Genomic DNA, 12,718 nt, shown 5'->3' on the forward strand with positions numbered 1-12,718 from the left:
TAACGATACCTGCCGCGAGCCTCAATATTCATCAGACCACATACATCAGTATGTATGATTTCCAACAAATTTGTTGCTCGCTCCATAGTTCCGGAGAACAACAATTTAGTCATCTTGCCCACGAGGCACGGTTCGCAAGTACCAAGTGATTCATAATCAAGTGATTCCAAAAGTCCATCAGAATGGATTTTCTTCATGTGCTTTATACCAATATGACCTAAACAGTAGTGCCACAAATAAGTTGCACTATCATTATCAACTCTGCATCTTTTAGCTTCAATACTATGAATATGTGTATCTCCACTATCGAGATTCAAAAAGAATAGACCACTCTTTAAGGGTGCATGACCATAAAAGATATTACTCATATAAATAGAACAACCATTATTCTCTGATTTAAATGAATAACCGTCTCGCATCAAACAAGATCCAGATATAATGTTCATGCTTAACGCTGGCACCAAATAACAATTATTCAAGTCTAATACTAATCCCAAAGGTAGATGTAGAGGTAGCGTGCCGACTGCGATCACATCGACTTTGGAGCCATTTCCCACGCGCATCGTCACCTCGTCCTTTGCCAATCTTCGCTTAATCTGTAGTCCCTGTTTCGAGTTGAAAATATTAGCAACAGAACTAGTATCAAATACCCAGGCACTACTATGAGAATTAGTAAGGTACACATCAATAACATGTATATCACATATACCTTTGTTCACCTTGCCATCCTTCTTATCCGCCAAATACTTGGGGCAGTTCCGCTTCCAGTGACCAGTCTGTTTGCAGTAGAAGCACTCAGTCTCAGGCTTAGGTCCACACTTGGGTTTCTTCTCTTGAGCAGCAACTTGTTTGTCGTTCTTCTTGAAGTCCCCTTTCTTCTTCCCTTTACCCTTTTTCTTGAAACTGGTGGTCTTGTTAACCATCAACACTTGATGCTCCTTCTTGATTTCTACCTCCGCGGCCTTTAGCATTGCGAAGAGCTCGGGAATTGTTTTATTCACCCCTTGCATGTTATAGTTCATCATGAAGCTCTTGTAGCTTGGTGGCAGTGATTGAAGAACTCTGTCAATGACACTATCAACAGGAAGATTAACTCCCAGTTGAGTCAAGTGGTTATGGTACCCAGACATTCTGAGTATATGTTCACTGGCAGAACTATTCTCCTCCATCTTGCAGTTGTAGAACTTATTGGAGACTTCATATCTCTCAATCCGGGCATTTGCTTGAAATATTAACTTCAACTCCTGGAAGATCTCATATGCTCCATGACGTTCAAAACGTCGTTGAAGTCCCGGTTCTAAGCCGTAAAACATGGCACACTGAACTATCGAGTAGTCATCAGCTTTGCTCTGCCAGACGTTCATAACATCTAGTGTTGCTCCTGCAGCAGGTTTAGCACTTAGTGGTGCTTCCAGGACGTAATTCTTCTATGCAGCAATGAGGATAATCCTCAAGTTACGGACCCAATCCGTGTAGTTACTACCATCATCTTTCAACTTTGCTTTCTCAAGGAACACATTAAAATTCAACAGAACAACAACACAGGCCATCTATCTACAACAACATAGACATGCAAAATACTATCAAGTACTAAGTTTATGACAAATTAAGGTTCAGTTAATCAAATTATTAAAGAAGTCCCACTTAGATAGACATCCCTCTAATCATCTAAGTGATCACGTGATCCATATCATATAAACCATGTCCGATCATCACGTGAGATGGAGTAGTTTTCAATGGTGAACATCAATATGTTGATCATGTCTTCTATATGATTCACGCTTGACCTTCCGGTATCCAGTGTTTCGAGGCCATATCTGCATATGCTAGGCTCGTCAAGTTTAACCTGAGTATTCTGCATGTGCAAAACTGGCTTGCACCCGTTGTATGTGAACGTAGAGCTTATCACACCCGATCATCATGTGGTGTCTCGGCATGACGAACTTTCGCAACGGTGCATACTCAGGGAGAACACTTGTACCTTGAAATTTAGTGAGAGATCATCTTATAATGCTACCATTGATCTAAGCAAAATAAGATGCATAACAGATAAACGTCACATGCAATCAATATAAGTGATATGATATGGCCATCATCATCTTGTGCTTGTGATCTCCATCTCCGAAGCACTGTCATGATCACCATTGTCACCGGCGCGACACCTTGATCTCCGTCGTAGCATCGTTGTCGTCTCGCCAGCTATTGCTTCTACGACTATCGCTACCGCTTAGTGATAAAGTAAAGCAATTACAGGGCGATTGCATTGCATACAATAAAGCGACAACCATATGGCTCTTGCCAGTTGCCGATAACTCAGTTGCAAAACATGATCATCTCATACAACAAAATATAGCATCATGTCTTGACCATATCACATCACAACATGCCTTGCAAAAACAAGTTAGATGTCCTCTACTTTGTTGTTGCAAGTTTTACGTGGCTGCTATGGGCTGAGCAAGAACCGTTCTTACCTACGCATCAAAACCACAACGATAGTTTGTCAAGTTAGTGCTATTTTAACCTTCTCAAGGACCGGGCGTAGCCATACTTAGTTCAACTAAAGTTGAAGAAACTGACACCCGCCAGCCACCTATGTGCAAAGCACGTCGGTAGAACCAGTCTCGTGTAAGCGTAAGCGTAATGTCGGTCCGGGCCGTTTCATCCAACAATACCGCCGTACCAAAGTATGGCATGCTGGTAAGCAGTATGACTTGTATCGCCCACAACTCACTTATGTTCTACTCGTGCATAAAATATCTACGCATAAACCTGGCTCGGATGCCACTATTGGGGAACGTAGTAATTTCAAAAAAAATCCTACGCACACACAGGATCATCATGATGCATAGCAACGACAGGGGAGAGTGTGTCCACGTACCCTCGTAGACCGAAAGCGGAAGCGTTAGCACAACATGGTTGATGTAGTCGTACGTCTTCACGATCCGACCGATCCAAGTACCAAACGCACGGCACCTCCGAGTTCAGCACACGTTCAGCTCGATGACATCCCACGAACTCCGATCTAGCAGAGCTTCACTAGAGAGTTTTGTCAGCACGACGGTGTGATGATGGTGATGATGATGCTACCGACGCAGGGCTTCGCCTAAGCACCGCTACGATATAATCGAGGTGGGTTATGGTGGAGGGGGGCACCGCACACGGCTAAGGGGTCAATGATCAACTTGTGTGTTTGGAGGTGCCCCTGCCCCCGTATATAAAGGAGCAAGTGGGAGGCCGGCCGGTCCTCTATGGTGCGCCAGGAGGAGGAGTCCTCCTCCTAGTAGGAGTAGGACTCTCCTCTTTCCTACTCCTACTAGGAGGGGGAAAGGAAGGGGGAGAGGGAGAAGGAAAGGGGGCGCCCCCCCCCCTCTCCTAGTCCAATTCGGACCAGAGGGGGAGGGGCGCACGGCCTTTCCTAGGCCAGCCCTCTCTCTCTCCACTAAGGCCCATAAGGCCCATTATTTCTCCCGGGGGTTCCGATAACCCTCCGGTTTTCTCCGAAATCACCCGGAACACTTCCGGTGTCTGAATATAGTCGTCCAATATATTTATCTTTACGTCTCGACCATTTAGAGACTCCTCGTCATGTCCGTGATCATATCTGGGACTCCGAACTACCTTCGGTACATCAAAACACAAAAACTTATAATACTGATCGTCACCGAACTTTAAGCGTGCGGACCCTATGGGTTCGAGAACTATGTAGACATGAACAAGACACATCTCGGTCAATAACCAATAGCGGAACCTGGATGTTCATATTGGCTCCCATATATTCTATGAAGATCTTTATCGGTCTAACTGCATAATAGCATATGTTGTTCCCTTTGTCATCGGTATGTTACTTGCCCGAGATTCGATCGTCGGTATCTCAATACCTAGTTCAATCTCGTTACCGGCAAGTCTCTTTACTCGTTATGTAATGCATAATACCCCAACTAACTCATTAGTTACAATGCTTGCAAGGCCTATAGTGATGTGCATTACCGAGTGGGCCCAGAGATACCTCTCTGACAATCGGAATGACAAATCCTAATCTTGATCTATGTCAACTCAACAAGTACCATCGGAAACACCTATAGAGCACCTTTATAATCACCCAGTTACGTTGTGATGTTTGGTAGCACACAAAGTGTTCCACCGTTAGTCGGAGTTACATAATCTCATAGTCATAGGAACATGTATAAGTCATGAAGAAAGCAATAGCAGTAAACTAAAACGATCAAGTGCTAAGCTGACGAATTGAGTCAAGTAAATCACATCATTCTCCTAATGATGTGATCCTATTTATCAAATTACAACTCATGTCTATGGTTAGGAAACATAACCATATTTGATCAACGAGCTAGTCAAGTAGAGGCATACTAGTGACAATATGTTTGTCTATGTATTCACACATGTATCATGTTTCCGATTAATACAATTCTAGCCTGAATAATAAACATTTATCGTGATATGAGGAAATAAATAATAACTTTATTATTGCCTCTAGGGCATATTTCCTTCACGGTCATCGTGGCTCACGTCACGCGAACCTCGCGAGGTGCTCCCCGCCTTGATATCTCCGCATCTCGGGAGCCAGCCTAGCGAGGCTGCCCCTAAGGAGGTCATGTGTTGTCCGCCTCGTGAGGCTTGGCCCCTCGCGAGGGTCTTGAGTGGTTGCTGATAAAGATGGGCTGTACCGGGCCGCCGATAGAGCCACGCCGTGGGCCGCAGGCTGGCAAGTCTGGGTACCCCCGTTCCCAGGACGCCGACAACACCCCCGGTCATATATTCGCAGTGCTTAGGCGAAGCCCTACGAGAATCACTACACCATCACCGTCACCACGCCATCGTGCTGACGGAACTCATATACTACCTCAACACCTTGCTAGATCAAGAAGACGAGGGACATCACTGAGCCGAACATGTGCAGAACTCGGAGGTGTCGTACGTTTGGTACTCAATCGGTGGAGCGTGAAGAAACTTTAACTACATCAACCGCGTTCTAAAATGCTTCCACTTACGGTCTACGACGGTACGTAGACACACTCTCCCCCTCATTGCTATGCATCTCCATGGATAGATCATTGCGTGTGCGTAGATTTTTTTTGTTTTCCATGCAATGTTCCCCAACAGTGGCATCATGAGCCAGGTCTATGCGTAGATGATATGCATGAGTAGAACACAAAGAATTGTGGGCGGTGTTAGTCATACTGCTTACCACCAACGTCTTATTTTGATTCGGTGGTATTGTGGGATGAAGCGGGCCGGACCAACCTTACATGTCCACGCACATGAGACCATTTCCACCGACTGGCATGCAACTAGTTTTGCATAAAGCATCACTGTTGTGGCTTTTGCCGTAGGTAAGAATGGTTCTTGCTAGAAACACGTAGCAGCCACATAAAACTTGCAACAACAAATTAGAGGACGTCTAACTTGTTTTTGCAGGGTATGTTGTGGTGCGATATGGTCAAGACATGATGTGATATACGTTATTGTATGAGATGATCATGTTTTGTAAGTTATTGGCAATTGGCAGGAGCCTTATGGTTGTCTCTTCATTGTATGAAATGCAAACACCATGTAATTTCTTTACTTTATCACTATGCATTAGTGATAGATGTAGAAGCAATAGTTGGCGAGACAACCATGACGCAATGATGGAGATCAAGGTGTTGAGACGGTGACGATGGAGATCATGGCGATGCTTTGGAGATGGAGATCAAAAGCACAAGATGATGGTGGCCATATCAGGTCACATACTTTGATATCATGTGATGTTTATCTTTTATGCATCTTATTCTTCTTAGTACGGTGGTAGCATTATAAGATGATCTCTTAACTAAAATTTCAAGGTATAAGTGTTCTCCCTGAGTATGCACCATTGCTACAGTTCATCATGTTGAGACACCACGTGATGATCGGGTGTGATAGACTCTACGTTCACATACAATGGGTGCAAGATAGTTTTGCACATGCATAATACTTGGGTTAAACTTGACGAGCCTGGCATGTACAGACATGACCTCGGAACACTGGAGACCGAAAGGTCGAACGTGAATCGTATAGTAGATATGATCAACATAGAGATGTTCACCATTGATGACTACTCCATCTCACGTGATGATCGGACATGGTTTAGTTGAGTTGGATCATGTATCATTTAGATGACTTGAGGGATGTCTATCTAAGTGGGAGTTCTTAAGTAATTTGATTAATTGAACTTAATTTATCATGAACTTAGTCCAGATAGTTTTTGCATATCTATGTTGTAGATCAATGGCCCGTGCTACCGTTCCCTTGAATTTTAATGCGTTCCTAGACAAAGCTAAGTTGAAAGTTGATGGTAGCAACTACACGGACTAGGTCCGTAACTTGAGGATTATCCTCATTGCTGCACAAAAGAATTATGTCCTTGATGCACCACTAGGTGAAAGGCCTGCTGCAAGAGCAGATGCTGATGTTATGAACATCTGGCAAGCTCGATCTGATGACTACTCGATAGTTTAGTCTACCATGCTTTATGGCTTAGAATCGGGACTTCAAAAACGTTTTGAACGTCATGGACCATATGAGATGTTCTAGGAGTTGAAGTCAATATTACATGCAAGTGCCCGAGTTGAGAGATATGAAGTCTCCAACATGTTCTATAGCTGCAAGATGGAGGAGAATAATTCTGTCAGTGAACACATACTCAAAATATTTGGGTATCATAATCACTTGACTTAGCTGGGAGTTAATCTTCCATATGATAGTGTTATTAACAAAGTTCTTCAATCACTGCCACCAAGCTACAAAGGCTTCATGATGAACTATAATATGCAAGGGATTGACAAGACAATTCCCGAGCTCTTCGCAATGCTCAAATCTGTGGAGGTAGAAATCAAGAAGGAGCATCAAGTGTTCATGGTTAACAAGACCACTAGTTTCAAGAAAAAGGGCAAGGGAAAGAAGGGGAACTTCAAGAAGAATGGCAAGCAAGTTGCCACTGCCGAGAAAAAGCCCAAAGCTGGACACAAGCTTGAAACTGAGTGCTTCTACTGCAAAGGGACAGGTCACTAGAAGCGGAACTGCCCCAAGTATTTGGCGGATAAGAAGGATGGAAAAGTGAACAAAGGTATATTTGATATACATGTTATTGATGTGTACCTTACTAATGCTCGTAGTAGCACTTGGGTATTTGATACTGGTTCGGTTGCTCATATTTGTAAATCAAAACAGACCTACGGATTAAAATAGGATTGTCTAAGGACGAGGTGACGATGCGCGTCGGGAATGGTTCCAAGGTTGATGTGATCGCCGTCGGCACGCTACCTCTACATCTACCTTCGGGATTAGTTTTAGACCTGAATAATTGTTATTTGGTGCCAGCGTTGAGCATGAACATTATATATGGATAATTGTTTAGTGCGAGACGGTTATTCATTTAAATCAGAGAATAATAGTTGTTCTATTTATATGAGTAATATCCTTTATGGTCATGCACCCTTTAAGAGTGGTCAATTTTTGTTGAATCTCGATTGTGGTGATACACATATTCATAATATTGATGCCAAAAGATGCAAATTTGATAATGATAGTGCAACATATTTGTCGCACTGCCATTTAGGTCATATTGGTGTAAAGCGCATGAAGAAACTCCATGCAGATGGGCTTTTGGAATCACTTGATTATGAATCATTTGATACTTGCAAGCCATGCCTCATGGGCAAGATGACTAAAACTCCGTTCTCCGGAACAATGGAGCGAGCCAATGACTAATTGGAAATAATACATAATAATGTATGCGGTCCGATGAGTGTTGAGGCATGTAGCGGGTATCCTTATTTTCTGACCTTCACAAATGATTTAAGAAGATATGGGTATATCTACTTAATGAAACACAAGTCTAAAACATTTGAAAAGTTCAAAGCATTTCAGAGTGAAGTGGAGAATCATCGTAACAAGAAAATAAAGTTTCTACGATCTGATCGCAAAGGCAAATATCTGAGTTACGAGTTTGGCCTTCATTTAAAACAATGTGGAATAGTTTCACAACTCACGCCACCTGGAACACCACAGCGTAATGGTGTGTCCGAACATTGTAACCGTACTTTATTAGATATGGTGTGATCTATGATGTCTCTTAATGATTTACCACTATCATTTTGGGGTCATGCATTAGAGACAACTGCATTCACGTTAAATAGGGCACCGTCTAAATCCGTTGAGATGACACCGTATGAACTGTGGTTTGGCAAGAAACCTAAGCTGTCGTTTCTTAAAGTTTGGGGTTGCGACACTTATGTTAAAAGGCTTCAGCCAGATAAGCTCGAACCCAAATCCAAAAAGTGTGTCTTCATAGGATACCCTAAGGAAACAATTGGGTACACCTTCTACCATAGAGCCGAGGGCAAGATCTTTGTTGCCAAAAATGGAAACTTTCTAGAGAAGGAGTTTCTCTCGAAACAAGTGAGTGGGAGGAAAGTAGAACTTGATGAGGTAACCGTACCTTCTCTCGAATTGGAAAGTATATCATTAGAGAAATCTATTCCTGTGATGCCTACACCAACTAGAGAGGAAGCTAATGATGATGATGATGAAACTTCAGATCAAGTTACTATTGGACCTCGTAGGTCTAACAGAGCACGTTCCGCACCAGAGTGGTACGATAATCCTGTTCTGGAAGACATGTTACTAGACCATGACGAACCTACAAACAATGAAGAAGCTATGATGATCCCAGATTCCGATAATGGCTTTGAGGCCATGAAATCTGAGATAGGATCCATGTATGAGAACAAAGTGTGGACTTTGGTGGACTTGCCCGATGATCGGCGAGCCATAGAGAATAAATGGATCTTCAAGAAGAAGAATGGCGCTGATGGTAATGTTACTATCTACAAAGCTCGACTTGTCGCAAAAGGATTTCGACAAGTTCAAGGAGTTGACTATGATGAGACTTTCTCACCCGCAGCGATGCTTAAGTCTGTCCGAATCATGTTAACAATTGCCGAATTTTATGATTATGAAATCTGGCAAATGGATGACAAAACTGCATTCCTTAATGGATTTCTTAAAGAAGAGTTGTATATGATGCAACCAAAAGGTTTTATCGACCCTAAAGGTGCTAACAAAGTGTGCAAGCTCCAGCGATGCATCTATGGATTGGTGCAAGCATCTCGGAGTTGGAATATGCACTTTAATGAGGTGACCAAAGCATATGGTTTTATACAAACTTTCGGAAAAGCCTGTATTTACAAGAAAGTGAGTGGGAGCTCTGTAGCATTTCTAATATTATATGTGGATGGCATATTGTTGATTAGAAATGATGTAGAATTTCTGGATAGCATAAAAGGATACTTGAATAAGAGTTTTTCAATGAAAGACCTCGGTGAAGCTACTTATATATTGGGCATCAAGATCTATACGCTTAATAGGACTTTCACAAAGCACATACCTTGATAAAGTTTTGAAGAAGTTCAAAATGGATCAGTCAAAGAAAGGGATCTTGCCCGCGTTACAAGGTGTGAAGTTGAGTCACACTCAATGCCCGACCACTACAGAAGATAGAGAGAAAATGGAAGTCATTCCCTATGCCTCGGCCATAGGTTCTATCATGTATGCTATGTTGTGTACCAGACCTGATGTGTGCCTTGTTATAAGTTTGGCTGGGAGGTACCAAAGTAATCCAGGAGTGGATCACTGGACAGCGATCAAGAACATCCTGAAGTACCTGAAAAGGACTAAGGATATGTTTCTCGTTTATGGAGGTGACAAAGAGCTCGTCGTAAATGGTTACATCGATGCTAGCTTCGACACTGATCCAGATGACTCTAAGTCAAAAATCGGATACGTATTTATATTGAATGGTGGAGCTATCAGTTGGTGCAGTTCCAAGCAGAGTGTCGTGGCGGGATCTACGTGTCAAGCGGAGTACATAGCTACTTTAGAAGCGGCAAATGAAGGAGTCTAGATGAAAGAGTTCATATCAGATCTAGGTGTAATACCTAGTGCATCGGGTCCAATGAAAATATTTTGTGACAATACTGGAGCAATTGCCTTAGTGAAGGAATCCAGATTTCCCAAAAGAACCAAACACATCAAGAGACGTTTCACCTCCATCCATGATCAAGTCAAGGAGGGAGACATAGAGATTTGCAAAATACATACGGATCTGAATGTAGCAAACCCGTTGACTAAGCCTCTTCCACGAGCAAAGCATGATCAGCACCAAGACTCCATGGGTGTTAGAATCATTACAATGTAATCTAGATTATTGACTCTAGTGCAAGTGGGAGACTAAAGGAAATATGCCCTATAGGCAATAATAAAGTTGCTATTTTATATTTCCTTATTCATGATAAATGTTTATTATTCATGTTAGAATTGTATTGATCGGAAACCCAAATACATGTGTGAATACATAGACAAACATTGTGTCCCTAGTGAGCCTCTACTTGACTAGCTCGTTGATCAAAGATGGTTGTGGTGTCCTAACCATGGGCATGAGTTGTCATTTGATAACAGGATCACATCATTAGGAGAATTATGTGATGGACAAGACCCATCTGTTAGCTTAGCATATTAATCGTTTAGTTTTATTGCTATTGCTTTCTTCATGTCAAATACATATTCCTTCGACTATGAGATTATGCAACTCTCGAATACCGAAGGAATGCCTTGTGTGCTATCAAATGTCACAACATAACTCAGTGATCATAAAGATGCTCTACATGTATCTCCAAAGGTGTTTGTTGGGTTGGCATAGATCGAGATTAGAAGTTGTCACTCCGAGTATTGGAGAGGTATCTCTGGGCCGTATCGGTAATACACATCATAAGCGTGTAAGCAAACAACTAAGGAGTTGGTCACGAGGTGATGTATTATAGAACGAGTAAAGATACTTGCCAGTAACGAGATTTGAACTAGGTATGAAGATACCGACGATCGAATCTCGGGCAAGTAACATACCAATGGACAAAGGGAATAACGTATGTTGTCATAATGGTTCGACCGATAACGATCTTCATAGAATATGTTGGAGCCAATATGAGCATCCAGGTTCTGCTATTGGTTATTGACCAGAGAGGTGTCCCAGTCATGCCTACATAGTTCTCGAACTCGTAGGGTCCGCACGCTTAACGTTCGATGACGATATTATATTATATCAATTATGTGATTTGGTGACCGAATGTTGTTCGAAGTCCCGGATGAGATCATGGACATGATGAGGGGTCTCAAAATGCTCGAGAGGTAAAGATTGATATATAGGATGATAGTACTAGGACACCGGAAGTGTTCCAGAATGTATCAGGTATTTATCGGAGTACCGGGGGGTTACCAGAACCCCCGGGGGAATATATGGGCCATATGGGCCATGAGAGGGGAGCACACCAGCCCACAAGGGGTGCCCCCCTATGGCAGGAGAATAGGAGAAGGGGAAGGGGGGTTCGCCCCCTTCCTTTGTCTCTTCCTCCTTCTCTTTCTTCTCCGATAAAATAAGGAAAGGGGGCGCCACTTGGGGAAACCCCAAGTAGGATTTGGATCCTACTTGGGGCGCCCCCTGGCTGCCTCTCCTCCCCTCCCACCTATATATATGTGGGGAAGGGGCGCCTAGAACACACAACATCAATTCTTAGCCATGTGCGGCGCCCCCCTCCATAGTTTACACCCCCGGTCATATTTTCACGGTGCTTAGGCGAAGCCCTGTGAGAATCACTACGCCATCACCGTCACCAGGCCGTCGTGCTGACGGAACGCATGTACTACATCGACACCTTGCTGGATCAAGAAGGCGAGGGACGTCACCGAGCTAAATGTGTGCAGAACTCGGAGGTGTCGTACGTTCGGTACTCGATCGGTGGAGCGCGAAGAAAGTTTGACTACATCAACTGCGTTGTGAAACGCCTCCGCTTACGGTCTACGAGGGTACGTAGACACACTCTCCCCCTCATTGTTATGCATCTCCATGGATAGATCATTTTGTGTGCATAGAATTTTTTTTGTTTTCCATGCAATGTTCCCTAACAATGGGGACCAATATACCACATGATTCTTTGCTCCTTCTTACGTCGCTGACATGTGGGAGAGCCAGCACCCAGGTCGACGTGTCATGCACAAGATTAGAGTGGGGAATGAAAGGGGGCATCACCTCGGTTGTAGCATCGCAGTAATAATGACTATAATGAGCAGTCATATCACAAGACCCCATCTTTCCAGCAATAATGAGCTGTCAAATCACACAGCCCTGCCTTTCCAGCAGTAAGTTGAATCTGCTAGTCCCTCACCCTCCTCGCCTCGCTGTCAAACCGGCTACACGAAAATTTCCACGCATACTGAAAGTGCTAGTGATCGGCTAGAGGGGGGTGAATAGACGATTTTTATGGAAGTCTTCAAAACATGGAAGTTTCAAAGACAAATGATAGAAATAAACCTATTACCATGCAGCGGAAGGTAGACTACACTAGGCAAGCCATAGTCAAGTATTCAATGGAGTGAAAAGCACAATGACTAATAGCAGCTAGGCAGTAAAGATCAGGTAGGAAGATATTGTGAAGCCAATCAGAACAAGCAGTCACTCGGTGAAGACAAAAGATAATGCAATCATACAATGACTTCACAAGGACCAACAGTAAGTAAAGGAAAGGGAAGGATGAAACCAGTGACTCATTGAAGACAATGATTTGTTGGACCAGTTCCAGTTGCTGTGACAATTGTACGTCTGGTTAGGGAGGCTGAGATTCAACTCAGA

The sequence above is a fragment of the Triticum aestivum genome, chromosome 2A, assembly GCF_018294505.1.
Source record: "Triticum aestivum cultivar Chinese Spring chromosome 2A, IWGSC CS RefSeq v2.1, whole genome shotgun sequence".
Taxonomy (NCBI): domain Eukaryota; kingdom Viridiplantae; phylum Streptophyta; class Magnoliopsida; order Poales; family Poaceae; genus Triticum; species Triticum aestivum.